Genomic DNA, 11,455 nt, shown 5'->3' with positions numbered 1-11,455 from the left:
GCAATTATCAAATAGATAAGAAATGACATGCTTTGGTGAAGCTATGGAAATTTGTTCTCTCTCATGTTGGTGAAAATGTAAAACGGTGCTGCTCTATGGGAAACAGTACAGTAGCTTTTAAAGAAAAACTATAGCATCATCACTTTCACTACTCAGAAATGCATCTTCGACAGATAACTGCACCCCAGTGTTCATTGTAGCTTTGTTTAAAAGAACAAGAAATGAAACAACTCAAATGTCCATCACTGGAAGAAGTGATAAAGAAATATTGTAGACCACGTGGCCTAATGGATAAGGCATCTGACTTCGGATCAGAAGATTGAGGGTTCTAATCCCTTCGTGGTTAAATACCTCTCTTTGGACTGGAGGTATGGCTCAAGTGGTAGAGCACCTGCTTTGCAAACATAAGTCCCTGAGTTCAAACCCCAGTCCTACCAAAAAAAAAAAAGAAATATGTGGCATACACACACGAGTACACACAATCTGTCATTCACAACAACATGAGTGAAACTGGAGGACATTAAACTAAGTGAAATAAGGTAGTAACTAAAGGATAAATACTATATAATTCCACTTATAGAAGATCTCTAAAATAGTCAAAGTTAAGGAAGCAGAGAATAAAATGATGGCTTTCAGGAGATGGAGAGAAATGAAAACACAGGGTTTTGCCCAATGGATACATATTTCACTTATGAAGGATGAATAATTTCTAGAGACCTGCAATTCAATATAGTGCCTATAGTTAACAATATGCCATTGCATACTTATTAAGAAGTTAGATCTCATGTTAGGTGTCTATACACACATACACACAAAAGTGGTTTACAATGCAAACTTACGAAGATGATAAATGTGTTTACTTCGACTATAGTGATATCAAGACAGTATAAATATATATATTCAAATACATGTATAAATATGTAATATAAATCTAAATTATACTTTAAAAAAGTGTTACAGGGAAGAAGAATGAGAAAATGTGTTACTGAGTTGCCCATCTAGCAATCTTACATCTTTTTACTAGTATTGAGATGTTGGGGAGGATTTAAAAGCTCAGACAAGTGTGGTATTACACAGCAAAGTGACCTGTCCCCTGTTTAGCTGGCAGAGACCCAGGTGGCAGCAAACCTTAGTATCAAAATAGCTGTATATTATACCTAGGCAGAGGTGCAGTGCAAATGCTTTGAAAAATCTGTCACTAATCATCATCTTAGCAATTTCTTAAATTTGTATAATACTTTATTTCTCAAATTTTTTACACAAAGATATAACTCTTTATATGTATCATGTACTGCTATAAAAGACACTTGGTTGAAAATAGATATAATATTAATTTAATAAATCTTGCCTTTATATGGACATTTTAGTGAGCAATTATATCTCTATTATTAATATATGCTCATACTAAATTGTTTTTTCACTAAAATTTTGAAATGTACACTGGGATAAAATAAATGGGAGTCCTATCCTAGTTTTACCAGGAAACATGCTTCTCTTTCAGGCACTGGAAGAGCAGAATCAAGAAAACTTGCTCTTTTTTGGTTTGAGATTAATTGTGTTCACCTGGAATAGGAGTAAGCCGCCCTATTCATAGCCAGTTTTAGTTACACAGAGATCTGGGATCCCAGATACAGTATAAATTCAATTTGCAAGCCCCACACTTGCACTTGTGTATGTATTTGTCATTTTATGTTTTAAATGTGTTATTTTTATGCTTTAAATGCTCCGTCTTCACTATCCATCTTTTCTCTATTATTCTTCATTTTTATTACTTAAAATTTAATTAGTCTCATATTTAATTCAATAGATCAAGTAGTGCATAGTGTTTTTCATATTCCTAGTTAATAGTTTTGAATTATTTTAAAAATATTTTTATTATAGGATTAAATAGTATATGATTATACAAAAATTGAAAATTCATAAAAATTTAAAGCATATAGGAATAAAACCAACAATCTCTTACCTAAAAGATTGTTTTGATGTATTTTGCTTATTTTCTATAAGTTCATAAAAATTTTCACTTCAAAATTCAGTATTAAAGGGTGCATATAATTTCATACCTTGCTTTTTAATATACCTATTTCATTGATATAAAGATTCCTCAAAATTATACTTTTGAATGGGTATATTATTTAATAATTACCTTTTGGGACATTTAGGTTATTTTCTTTTTATTATAAATCATGCTATTGTAAATATCCTTATACATAAATATTTTCTGAATCACTGATGCTTTGTTTATGGGAGGTTTTTAGAAGTGGAATTACAGGGGCAATAGACACACAAACTAAGCCCATCACCTACAATCAATGCTTAAGAAAATTTTGCCTACATGTTGTGGAAATCATCTATTTTTGAAGTTTTAATTTGTATATTTTGATGACTATAAAAATGAGATATTTTCAAGTTTACTGGCCATATGTATTTCTTCTTTAGATTGTCTCTCATGTCCTCTACATACTTTTTAAGTGGTCTTGTTTATTGATTTACAAAGCATTAGCATTCTATCATCAGTTGTGTCTTGATCATTTAGATCATTTAAGTACATGGATCATCCATCTACTTGATGGGATGAATGATGCATCCCTACCTTATCCTAGACTCTTAGTAACTTGTTCTCCTGGAATTATGTTTTTCCCTCAATCCAAATTCAGTTGACCGTCATTGTGTCTCAGGTCTTTCTTTGTCCAATAAGGCTACTACTACAGGAACACTGATTTTGAGATGTCCACTCTGTGGAGTTGTCTTCTTTTTCCTCTTCTAGCTCCCTAACTGCACAGTTGTCATGAGTGTGGGCTCTGGACTAAATCTGATTCTTCACGTTCTTGCACATTCTCTTTCTCAATATATGACATTGCAATGTGATGAACCCAGTTGACACACAATACATGTTTGGTGACTCTTAATTACTATTATCATAATAATACTACCCCCATAACAATTTTCATCATAATTAAGAACTTCAGCTTATTAAACCTACCTATACATTCTGGAAAAGTTTCTTCCTCAATCCTAAACTTATTTTGTAGTTCAACTTCATTATAAATAGCTTTATTTATATCTGCTACTTTTTTTTTCTTTTTGAATCTAATCCAAGTTAAGTTCAACTGTCTATGAATTATGTGGTTCTATGGAATCGGTTCCTCCCTAAAAGTCTTAAGTTGAAGGCCAAACCCTCAACATGACCTTATTTGGACATAAGGCCTTGAAAAAGATAGGTAAAGTTAAATGAGATGAAAGGGTAGTACCCTAAACCAGCATAACTAGAGTCCTTATAAAAAAAGAGTGTTCTGGTGACTCAAGTCTGAAATCTCAACTACTTAAGAGACTGATATTGGGAGGATCATGGTTCAAGGCCAGCCTGGGCAAATATTTCATGAGTCCCCATTTCCAAACTAACCAGAACAAAATGGACTGGATGTGTGGCTCCAGTGGTAGAGCTCCTGCCTTGTAAGTACAAAGCACTGAGTTCAAACCCCAGTCCCAAGAGAGAGAGAGAGAGAGAGAGAGAGAGAGAGAGAGAGAAAATTAAGAAAAGGCCGTATGAGAATGAAATGAAAGAGCAAGTCAAGTCAAGGAGAGAGGCTTCAAGGAAACCAAACTTGGCAACAGCTTGATCTTGGAAGTCCACTTTCCAAGCTATGCAAATAAATTTTTGTGGCTGAAGTCACTGAGTCTGAAACGTTTTGTGAAGGCAGGCTTAACAGATGAATATATATGACTTTGTTCCAGCAGATAAAAATAGCTATCGGAAGTTAGTAGTATGTTGCAGAGCTATAAAACATAAAATTAGGTCAGCTGGTCTCTCTTAAATTCATCATTACTCATATCTACTGAGTATTTCTCATTAGCCAGACAGTCATCTTGCATTTTTTTCTAAGCTCTTGGCTTCCATTGAAACTGATCTTGTCAACTCCACCACTGATTTGCATGTCATTAAATCCAAAAGCCAGCTAGTTCCCTGTCCCTGCATTCTACCTCAACCTCTCATGCATACTGACACAAGGGAACTCCTTCTCTGCTAAAACACTTCATGTTTGCTTGTGTAAACATGTGCTCATTGTTTTAATTTTTCTTCAATCTGGTGGCTTTCTGTTTGTTTTTATGGTTGCTGCCCCTGCTGTTAACTGTTCCTGCCCCTCTTCTTCTATCTAAGCATCAAATGTGAAAATTGTTGGCTCAATTCTGACTCCTGCCAGAATTTATCTTTATTTATTTCTATAAACACGAATCTATCCTACACTAGAAGTAACTTTAATATGTTAATGGTTCACAAATTTACATCACTAGTTCCAACTTCTTCCCATGAACTACAGACTCACATAGTTAACTTCTCTAATTGGTATCAGCATTTTTAAAATATGTTCAGAGATTTTCTTTCTTGAGACAGTATCTGGCTATGTAACCCAGGCTTTCCTCATTCTCACAATCTACCTGTCTCCTGAGTGCTGGGATTACTGCATGCACCACTGTGCCTGGCACTTGGAGATTTTTTTCTTTTTTTTCCATAATTTTTAACATTTTAAGCATACATATGATTTCATTATGTTTGGAATATGGATGTTTGTGGATGTGTTCAATCTATCTTACTGATATTGAAATTAGGTGATTTGTTAAAAAAAAGTACAGATGCCTCTGAAGTAACCTGTGTCACATTCCTTTGGGTATATCCCCAGGAGTGGGATTACTGGATCATATGGCAGGTCTATGTTTAGATTATTAAGAAGCCTCCAATTTTTTTTCCAGAGTGGTTGCACTGGCTTGCATTCCCACCAGGGTTCCTTTTCCCCACATCCTCACCAACACATGTTGTTGGTGGTGTTTTTGATGATGGCTATTCTAACAGGGGTGAGATGGAATCCTAGTATGATTTTTATTTGCATTTCATTTATGGCTAGAGATGGTGAGCATTTTTTCATGTGTTTTTTGGCCATTTGTATTTCTTTGAGAAAGTTCTGTTTACTTCAGTTTCCTATTTTTAATTGGTACATTGATCTTAGGAATTTAGGTTCTGGAGAACATCATTCTGAATGAGGTCAGCCAGGCTCAGAAGACAAAAAATCATATGTTCTCCCTTATATGCAGACTTTAGACCTAAGGCAAAGGCAACAACTTGATTGGACTTGGATCACATGACAAGGGGAGAGCATATACGGGAGATATGGGACTAGGTAGAAAGCCAAAACATGAAAGTGTTTGATGTCCCTACTCCAGAGGAACTAATACAGAAACCTTAAAGTGACAGAGGTCAGCATGAGAAGGGGATCAGAAAACAGTATAAAGATCAGTTAGAGATGAATCAACCTGGGTTGTAACACATTTGTACATGAAAACAACGCTAGGAATCTCTTTGTATAGCTATCCTTAACTACCAAAAATGCTTTGGCTTCCTTATTATGCTTATCTCTTCTCTTCAACAAAATTAGAGATAAGGGCAGAACAGGTTCTGCCTGGAAGTGAGGGGGGAGGGGGAAGAGGGTAGGGGAGGGGGGCAGGGGAAAGAAATGGCTCAAACAATGTACGCACATGTGAATAAATGAATTTTAAAAAAAGAGTTGTAGAACAGTTAAAAAAAGTGCAAAGCAGGGCTATGGAGAAAGAGTGGGCAACAGAGGGAGTCAATCTGATTAAAGTACTATACAGGTATACATATATATATTAAATATATATTATATTAAAGTACTATTTATATATATATATACATATATATGAGTTAAATGCCTTGCCAAACCCCATTTAACAATCAATATATGCATAAAAGATGAAGGACAGGAAGGTAAGATAGGTCCTTTTGCGGGGCAGGGGGTGGGGGCACGTACCAGTGTGAGGGAGAAAAGTAAATGGAGAAGATAAGGAGGGCAAATATGGTGGATGTACTTGTATATGTGTATGAAAATAGAGCAATGAAACCTGTTGAAATTATTCTAAGAAGGAGATGGGGGAAATGAGAGATAAAGATGGAGGGGGTGGACCTAATTAAGATACATTGTAAGCTTATATGGAAATGTCACAATGAAACCCCTTGTACAACTAATGTATGCTGATAAAAATGTAAAAATAATGGATTCCCAACATAAAATTTCTATAGGCTTACCTGAGTCAGTCCAAACATTTATATTGCTTTTGGACATATTTCCACAGAGTAGCCTTGAATGTGTTACTTAACAGTCTAATTTTATACCTTCCAGAGGGAATATATGATAGAAAATGACAAATTTTGGGTTTTATTAATATAAAGAATAATGATTATTCAACAAATTAGTACTACATCCTATCTGCATGTATCTTGGTTGGTTTAATAAGACAAATTGATGGATTACTTTTAGGCTTTTTATTATTTTTCACTCTACATTAATAAGAAGTCATTTTAGGAGTCTTTAAATTCTTTAAATCTGACTGTTAATGTATACATCTACACAATTTAAAATTGTGACACATAATTCACATTTTAGAAATGAATAGAAAATGTTACTGTGTATGTTTTCATATAGAAGAATAAGCAAATAGCTAGTTATCACTCAAAGTGCTACATACATTGATCAAGATAGGATATATCCTAAGTCTTTATTTAATCATTCCTACAAGTAAATTGTACATATTTTCATGGCTACTTTATACAACAGTATCACATAACTATTACTTATACCACTAAAACAAATTTAACTGACAGTTGAAATAGCAGCAAAAAGCTCTTGAGGTTTTCAGATAAATAATTTACAAAATTACTACATATTTACTCCATGGACTTTAATGGTATTGCTCCCATTTAAAATATTCATAATAAATAGATACAGTTGTTTTATCCAAATGTGTACATGAATCTGGGAACAATATTTTAAAAATATAATCAGAAAATCACCTAATATATGCTTATCCAATCTCAAGTAGCTGTTTTTGCACTTTTCTGTCTTTCACATTTCTTTCAGGAGTGATGTAGAAGATAAAGCTCTCCAAAAGCCATTTTCACATGATAATAAAATTATATAAACTCAATACCAAGATCTGCATTATGCAAACAAAATCTTAATATTATACCAGAAACTATAAAATACCAGAGGTTTTTTTTTTTAACTGTCTCCTTCCTACCTACCAAAGTGCCTGTTCCTGAAACTAGTCAAAGCATATCCAAAGCTGAATGACTTCTACCTCATCTTCTGGACACTGCTGCTTATTGAAATATATCTGGGCAACAGAATCATAAAAGGAGTGGATCTAGGCAGATTATCCAATTTAGCACCTAAACTTCAGCAAAAATGTTTAGATTCATCCATCCTTTCCTTTTTAGAAACTTACTTTTCAAGGTTTGTTTCAGTATTTTGTAATTCTGGCATTCAAGAAATTCTCATTTCCATTCAAACTCTCCTAAATTCATCTTTATTTTGAAGTCAATATTTATGAATAAAAATGAAGTCAGTACATGTTAAGGTCAGTGTTTATATGGAAAGGAAAAATAAGTAAGGATATCAGGAAGAGAGCTTTCTCAGGCAATTTCTATAGATGTGCAGATTGCACTGAGGAAAGGTCCTGAAAACACAGGTCAGAGAGGCCTAACATTCAGTCCAGCAGCATTGCCAAGCTCTATGCCTATGCGAGCTTAAACAGGACTTCCCCAGCCTGGTGGAAGGAAGGCCTTTTGTTTTCGATTTGATTTTAATTTTGTCACAGACCAACAATCTGCTAGCCAATCCAAGACTATGTCTGTCTAGAAGAGGTGTCATTTTTAATCCTCATAAACTGGAATTTCCCAAGAAGATTATCAGGTTGTAAAGGTGGAAAATCAGAAGAGGGAGAAAAACCCAGAATATTCTAATATCAGCTTTCTAGGCTGGTTAATAGGGAAAAAGGATCTCAAAATATTCTTCAGATTTGAAAATTCTATTCATTTTCTTTCCTACATAATGTTACAATAATTGTTACATCTGTCAATCATTTACATGCTTTAACTTTCAAAATATTGATATTTTCTAATGATTTTACAGATGAAGAAAATGGTGCACAAATAATTCACGTAGGCTAAATTCATATAGCTTGACCAGAGGATTAGTCCAAAAGAAATTGACCAGAGAGAAAATCCAGGTCAGACGGTATGATGCCAAAGCCTGCAAACTTGATTTTCACAACTTGCTGATTTCCTTAATAGGAATTAGGACATTAATGCATAAAATAAGAAACTATTAAAATTGTGCTGTGTAAGACTGATATTTTATCTGTACAGGGGTGTTAAGAAGATGGGAACCGTGAGTAAAGGTAAACTAGAAAGTTATCTTGCAACAGATTTAAGTTGGACCTTGAATTGAAAAAATACTTTCAGGGTTTGAATGGCAAGAATGAAGGCACTGTGAACAAGAAAATAGCCTTTTCTAACCAGTCAGGGATAATCAAGCTATATGCAAGAGAAAATAAGGTCATTTTACAGAGATTTACAAATTTGAATTAAAGGGGCTTTTGTTTTGTTTTGTTTCATTTTTGCAACAGATGCAATGAAAAGCAAGTGGTTAATAAACAGAGGACATAATGAGTGTGAGTTGGTCAGGCAGCACTATTCTAGTTGAATTTTAGTTGGCTATAAATAGAGAAGATAGAGCAAAATTTTTAAGGTTGTTCAGAAGAAACAACTTAGAAATGGAATTTGTAGCAGCTTTCCTGGAATTATGCTTCTTATAATAATGTTTTCACTATATATTTCAACTTTAAATGCATTGAACTAAAAAATTATTTTAAAAAGTTATGACATCATTCCATACTGTCACTAGGAATTACCAGGAAGCATCAACTGAATCAGACAACATACACAAAGGCAAGGTTTTTAAGTGAGACAAAATCAGACAGTCAAAATATTCAGTTCAATTGAATAGAGAGAAAAATCACAGCAATTGGTTATTTCAGGGCAGTTAGTATTGTTCTCCACTCTGATATGGCTATGCTCAAACCAGTTTTTTAATCCAGTTTTCTACTGAGTATTAGAAAAGAAGCCCATCAAATGCATATCAGATAGATAGTATTAAGTACATTTTTTTCTTTTTTTATCATTGAGCTGGGTGTGGGTGCATTGTAGCATTTACAGAGGTTCTTACAATGTATCAAATACATCATACTTGAATTCCTCCCTCCCTAAATCAAATATTTTTGAAATCAGATAAGACTTCTCTTCATTAGAAGAGTAAAAGAAATCAAATGTTGTTGTGAAGTACTTACAAGTATTACAAATCACAAATACCTTAGTAGTACAGCCAAATGCACCTGCTATAAACATAAATTAAGTGAGTGATCTAGGGCTTATATGATTCAGAAAATTTGTTTTGGCATAATAAGGACTTTGATTAACACTAAAAATAATGATCAGAGGGATTTGCTATAATTGTTACTGTATTTTGAAGTATAATTATAAGTTAGATTTTGATTAAACTACAGAAAAATTGTTAGTAACTTAAAATCTCCTTATTTAGAAATGTTATTTTCACTTGCTGATAATAAGTATTAATGTTTTTATTGTCATTAATACTTTTCACAATATGGAAAGAGTAACTTTATGTGTATGATTATTATAAAAAAGTAAATAATTTGAAAGTATTCATCAGTCATGGAGCTTGCTAGGCATTCCTACCAGGTTTGTTACAGCTGTGTGCATTTTTATCATTCTTATGAAGAAATCATCTAAAATTATTATTTTAAATATAAAGTTATTTAATGTGCTCCAAAAATACATAGAATTTGAAAATGCAAGTAATAATGCTTTATGTCTTAATAGTAAAATAAATTACCACAATTATAATATTCCCTACTTTAGGATAGAAAACATAATTATGATTTTTTTCTCTCAAAATTTTTGAAGCAGGTTATTCAATGAAATAATTTCAAATATATACTATGAGATGATCATATTTAATTTAGTTCTCCTTAACTTTGATGTTCTAGTGAGATATTATGGAAGATCTGAATCACTCCTATGGAAGGATCCAGAGCAGTAAATCTCAAACTTTGCTTCTATCAGAATTATCTGGAGGACTTGATGAAACACCTTCGTAGTTCTTGATTTAGTAGATCTGGAATGGGACTCAAGAAGTTACATTAGCCCCAGTAGGAGAGGCCAGATGTAGGGAAAGGATGCAGGAGGGTGAATATGGTGGAAATATTACATACTCATGTATGAAAATGAAAAAATGACACCTGCTTCAGGAATGGGGGGAGAGGAGATAAATGAGAATGATGGAGGGGTGAATTTAACTATGATATATTGTAAAAACTTTGGTAAATGTCACAACATACCCTTAGTATGACAATAAAAAAAATTTTAAAGTAATTTCTATAATAAAATGTTAAGAAAATTTGAAGTACACAAATGTTATCAAAAATAAAGAAAATGCACATTTTTGAAAAAAGAAGTTGCATTAGAAAAATGTTTCCATTTGACAGTAAGACTACTGATTTCATACTTTGAGAAATACTGGGGGTATTTTTGCTCTTAACTCTTTTTTTTAATTATTATTATTATTATTATTAATCTCACAGAATAGAGGGTTTCATTATGACATCTTCATATTTGCATATTGTTTAGAGAAACACTGCTTTAAGTAGTAAAATCTTGTTTATTCAGAATCAAAAAAACATACTTATAATGTTTTATCTTTCATTTTTTTCTTTCATCAAATGGACATCTCTAGAATAAGGGGAAAAAAAATCCCTAAACCAAAACTAAGAGTTGAGTCAAGACTTACTGGTTTTGCAAAGGAATGCGATTCAGGTTACTCCAGAGGCACCTGCATACCCATGTTTATTGCAGTGTTATTCACAATAGCCAAGTATGGAAACAGCCAAGATGCCCCACTACTGACGAATGGATTAAGAAAATGTGGCATTTATACATAATGCAATTTTACTCAGCCATAAAGAAGAATGAAATCTTATCATTCACAAGTAAATGGATGGAACTGGAGAACATCATCTTGAATGAGATTAGCCAGGCTCAGAAGACCAAAAACTGTATGTTCTCCCTCCTATGTGGACTTTAGATCTAGGGCAAACACAGTAATGTTCTTGGACTTGGGTCACACGCTAAGGGGAGAGCACATACAGGAGGAATGGGGATAGGTAGGAAACCCAAAACTTGAAAGTGTTTGATGTGCCCACTGCAAAGAAGTTAATACAGTAAACTTAAAACGACAGAGAGCAATATGGAAGGTGACCGGGAAGTAGTGAACAGGTCAGGTAGAGATGAATCAATTCAGGTTGTAATACATATGTACATGGAAGCAATGCTAGGAATCTCTATACAGCTATCCTTAACTCAAATAGCAAAAACACTATGTCTTTCTTATTATGCTTATGTGTACTCTTCAACAAAATTAGAGAAAAGGGCAGAACAGGTTCTGCCAAGAAGGGAGGCGAGTGGGGGGTAGAGAGAAAAGATGGGGAACAGGGAAGAGAAATGGCCCAAACAATGTATGCACATTTGAAT

General features: G+C 33.6%; 1 non-coding gene across 1 annotated transcript; it reads left to right on the top strand.

Annotated features, from left to right (window-relative positions):
• The first annotated feature begins 273 nt into the window (after window positions 1-273).
• Trnar-ucg (transfer RNA arginine (anticodon UCG)) lies at window positions 274-346 on the top strand. The gene has a single exon. It is a non-coding gene; the product is annotated as a tRNA-Arg (tRNA).
• The last annotated feature ends 11,109 nt before the right edge of the window (window positions 347-11,455 follow it).

The sequence above is a fragment of the Castor canadensis genome, chromosome 6 (assembly GCF_047511655.1).
Source record: "Castor canadensis chromosome 6, mCasCan1.hap1v2, whole genome shotgun sequence".
Classification (NCBI taxonomy): Eukaryota; Metazoa; Chordata; class Mammalia; order Rodentia; family Castoridae; genus Castor; species Castor canadensis.
The sequence above is the reverse complement of the archived record's forward strand: the minus strand, read 5'-3'. Positions and strand labels throughout refer to the sequence as shown.